Genomic DNA, 4981 nt, shown 5'->3' with positions numbered 1-4981 from the left:
GGATAAATGGTCAACTTGTGTGAAAAGAATCAAACAATTAAAAACAATTATGAGAGGATGGCATCAAGCTTGAACTGAGAATCTTCGAGAGAAAGCACAAGATTTAGAGGAAACACTTCTTCGGTCTTCAAATGTTGAGAATGACGAGAAGAAAACCTTACCAAATTGTTGAGACACTCCGGAATAATGAAGAATAGAAAGGTTGAACCAACAATGAAAAGGATTTGAAAGACCTAAGAGAATGACATTTGACTGATGACAATTCATTATTACGTCAAACTTTGAAATGAATTTGAGAATAACTCCAGAAAAAGAAGAGTTAGGTAAGATCATGGGGAAAAGACCTGTGGGTTAGGGCCCACTCACAATAAACTCCTTCGAAACGATTACGATTACTTGAAAGGGGAATTGCACCAGTTGATTTAAATGGCTTGAATGAGATAACATTCTCCAAAGAACTTGAACGGATTAAGAATGGAAACACGAATCTTCTGAGATATCTTCGGCACTCCAGAACAATTGAATAGCGAGAAGTGGATGATTAAGAGGTGCACCGGCATAAGAAAACATTTGAAACAAGGAAAAGAATGTGATCAACATTGAAGTCTTGAATTTAGTCAACCGAAGAAGAAAAAGAATGAATAATGATAAACTTGAAGAACATCTTCATGAGAACCATCGGGTAAGAACATTGACAGAAAAGAATGGAGAGACTTCCCATCAATAAAAGGATACTTGATTAAGAAATCTGAGTCCTTGAAGAAAAAGGGTGGGAGGGCGGGAAAACAAAGGCAACTTGGAGACGGATGAAACAAATAACGTTGAGAAGACTTTGAGTTGATCTTGCGGATGGGAACAATGATAGGATCATCTTGAAGAGAATCACACCGGTTGGAAAGAATTGACATGAAAACCTCGATGATCAAGACGGATTGGCATTCATATAGAAATATGAAAACACCGCTTAGGAAAGGTATGGAATCAACACTTGACATTGAAGCAACTCGAATACCACAACTGAAAACAAAACAAAGGATTGGCTTGCAAAATAAGCCGGAACAAACATATGATAGATCCCATATTGTATCATATGTCTGTTGGAAAAAATTCCTACGTGATACTAGAATTCCCACTTATGAACTCCCGAAACTTTCTGGTTATGCAATCAGGTGTTGAGGATACGGGGGAAGCATAATATCTCACCCAAACTAACAATCCCTACATCCAGCTGTATCCATCCTTCAACACATAACCGAGAAACCTTCGGAAATCGTGTACTTCAACCTTCGAAAAGCATCCATTATACGAGTTATGGCAATACTCCCGAACTCCCGCCCCAGTATTGGGTGGCGTCGAGGTTATCTCACCAACAACTGCATAAAAGAGATTTTCGATGTCGGCGAAACTCGGGTATTCCAAAATTGCAACAATAAAATTGTGATGACAACACCTCGGAGCTCAACTCCCCGGGACACTGCCACAACCCCTAAATGTCAGGAAGCACCAAGAACAATGTTCTCGTCACAAGAATATCAGAACGATTCCAAGATACCCGCGTGATCCTTAAAAAAATCGTGAAATTTGAGGAGAGGAGATTCAAAACTTCTATGTCAGGAGGCCTCACCAGAGCGGCGAAGGGACAGGGGAGTAAAAATAATCCTACTCTCTGATATATATATATATATATATAATCCTAAGACTCAAAACATTTTGTTCTAGACTCAGCAACGTCAGCGATTCGATTAAGCAGGGGGCTACTAAGTCGGGGATGGCTCTGATACCAACTTGTAACACCCACAATGTGGCTATATCTCCCACGTGTCGAGGCACGACTTAGAGGCATAGCTGCATGGTCGTTTAGTCGCAGGTGGGGTAATCTTCACACAATCCCATGTACTGAATAAGAAAGGGATAAAGAGTTGGCTTACAATCGCCACTTCACACAAATAACAAGTTAAACATACATCATCCAGAGTACAAACAAAGGTCCAACTACGGAACCAAATTAAAGTGAGACAACCCCAAATGCTAGATCCCCGATCGTCCCAACTGGGCTCAACTACTGCTCAATAGGAAACGAAACAAGACAACGATCAAGATCTTCATCGAGCTCCCACTTGAGCTCGGTTGCGTCACCTGCACTGGTTTCATCAGCACCAGCAACTGTTTGGAAGTATCTATGAGTCACGAGGACTCAACAATCTCACACCCACGAGATCAAGACTATTTAAGCTTATGGGTAGGATGAGGTAATGAGGTGGAGCTGCAGCAAGCACTAGGCAAATATGGTGGCTAACATACGCAAATGAGAGCGAGAAGAGAAGAAACACAACGGTCGAGAAGTTAGAAGTGATCAAGAAGTGATCCTGAAACTACTTACGTTCAAGCATAACACAAGACCGCGTTCACTTCCCGGACCCTGCCGAAACGAGACCATCACGGCTACACACGCGGTTGATGCATTTTAACTTAAGTCAAGTGTCAAGTTCTCTACAACCGGATATTAACAAATTTCCATCTGCCACATAACCGTGGGCACGACTTTCGAAAGTTTATACCCTGCAGGGGTGTCCCAACTTAGCCCATCACAAGCTCTCATGGTCAACGAAGGATATTCCTTCTCCTAGGAAGGCCCGATCAGACTCGGAATCCCGGTTACAAGACATTTCGACAATGGTAAAACAAAACTAGCAAAGCCGCCCAGATGTGCTGACAAATCCCGATAGGAGCTGCACATATCTCGTTCTCAGGGCACACCGGATTATCCAAGCTTCTGGTAGGCCAGCCCAGAGTTGCCCCTGGTGGCCACCGGCAGCTGACAGGTTGGACCAACACTTAGAGGGGCACTGGCCCGGGGGTTAAAATAAAGATGACCCTTGGGCTCCAGAAACCCAAGGGAAAAAGGCTTAGGTTGTTAGGCAAATGTAAAACCAAGGTTGGGCCTTGCTGTAGGAGTTTTATTCAAAGCGAACTGTTAAGGGGTTCCCATAACACCCAATTGCGTAAGGAACGTAAAATCAAGGAACATAACACTGGTATGACGGAAACTAGGGCGGCAAGAGTGGAACAAAACACCAGACATAAGGCCAATCCTTCCACCCTTTTCCAAGTATATAGATGCATTAAAGTAAATAAGATATATTGTGATATCCCAAACATATCCATGTTCCAACAAGGAACAAACTTCATCTTCACCTGCAACTAGCAACGCTATAAGAGGAGCTGAGCAAAAGCGGTAACATAGCCAAACAACGGTTTGCTAGGAAAGGTGGGTTATGGGCTTGACATGGCAATATGGGAGGCATGATATAGCAAGTGGTAGGTAGCGCGACATAGCAATAGAGCAAACAACTAGCAAGCAAAGATAGAAGTGATTTCGAGGGTATGGTCATCTTGCCTGCAATGCACTCAGAGTTGTCGAAAGCTTGATCCTCATAAGCGTACTCAACAGGTTACTCGTACACGAACTCATCTCCCGGCTCTACCCAAAGCAAGAACACAAGCAATAGAACAACAATCAATCATGGTGCAATGCACAAGCAACATGATGCAATACATGGCATGATATGCGAGATGTGATATGCAATGCATATGCATACTCCGGAAGGGAAATAATGAACAAGGCATCAACTTGGCAAACCAAGTATGCCGCTGGAAAGATGAGATGATTTCGGTTGAAATTGATATAAAGATCATCGGAAACAGATGCACGGTTTGCAAATGACAAGCAAAACAAGTATGGTGCAAAACCGTTATTAACAGCATGATGCCACTTAGCATGCAACAAGAAACTAAGCTACTGCACTCCAACATAACAACAAAGCATATGGAAGTGATGTACAAGAGATGCTTGACAAAACATGAACACTGAGCTACGGCTAAATCACACTAGAACAGGTTCAAACAAGCATGGAAAAAGTGCAAAAGATATCAGCTTCACAGACTTAGTGAAAATACTAACATGGCATAAACAGCATCACGAAGCAATGTTTAGAGCTAGAAAACAACCTGCTACAGGAACATATCATAGCAAACAAAAGCATGGCATGATTCTACTAAAAGCATAGAACAAAAGTACCTTACTGAACATGAGCCAAAAGGCACAGAAGATATGATGACACCCATGTAAACATAGCACGATTTATTAACAGTTTCAGACTTAGCACAAAAACAGAGCATGGCATAAACAGATTTATGAAAGCAACTTTGCGAGCTCATGCAACTCACCACAAAGCATTACATGACAACATAAACATACCAATAGCGAGAAGACATGTACATGAAGCTAACCATGGCAAGATCAAGTTCATAGGATGCAAGGATCACTAGCAACAACCATGGCAATATGGATTAACATGTTAACAATCTGCCAGAAACATTTTATAGCAAAAGTAGAGCAAGAACAAGACATGCTAGAGCACTCCATAATTGCAAACAGGGGCACGGATGGATAGAGCATAACCACATGTTCAAAACATCCTTACTGAAGTATCCCAAAATAAGCATGCATCTCACTGTAGCATCAAGTTTACATGGCATCAAAATAACAGCAGGAAAATGACGTACCAAAATCCTAAGTCCCTGAAACAGCAACATTGTGGAGCCTACTTTGCATGCTTGTGCTAGTCACCACATAGATAAAAAAAATACAAGACAAGTACCTCTGTAAAGATAGCATGTTGTAGATCAAAACACATGTAGACCACATGCTCAAATGATGCACACATCAAATGCAACAAAAATGACAAATCACCATGATCTGATAAGTGCCAGCTCCTAAAATTTTATAGCACACTTGCATCAATGAAAATGGCATCATAATTTACAGTAACATGCATGGGAATGCTTCTAACATGAAGAGCTCAACAAGACGAACAATTTGATATATCATATGCATGATTCGGAGCAATGAGCACCGAGATATGACATGTTGAAGAAGTGCACAAAATATCAAGGATTCGAGACTTGGTGGAATTTTACC

This window comes from Triticum urartu, chromosome 2A, assembly GCF_056163025.1.
Source record: "Triticum urartu cultivar PI428250 chromosome 2A, HENAU_Tu73, whole genome shotgun sequence".
NCBI lineage: Eukaryota > Viridiplantae > Streptophyta > Magnoliopsida > Poales > Poaceae > Triticum > Triticum urartu.
Note: the sequence above shows the minus strand (reverse complement) of the source record.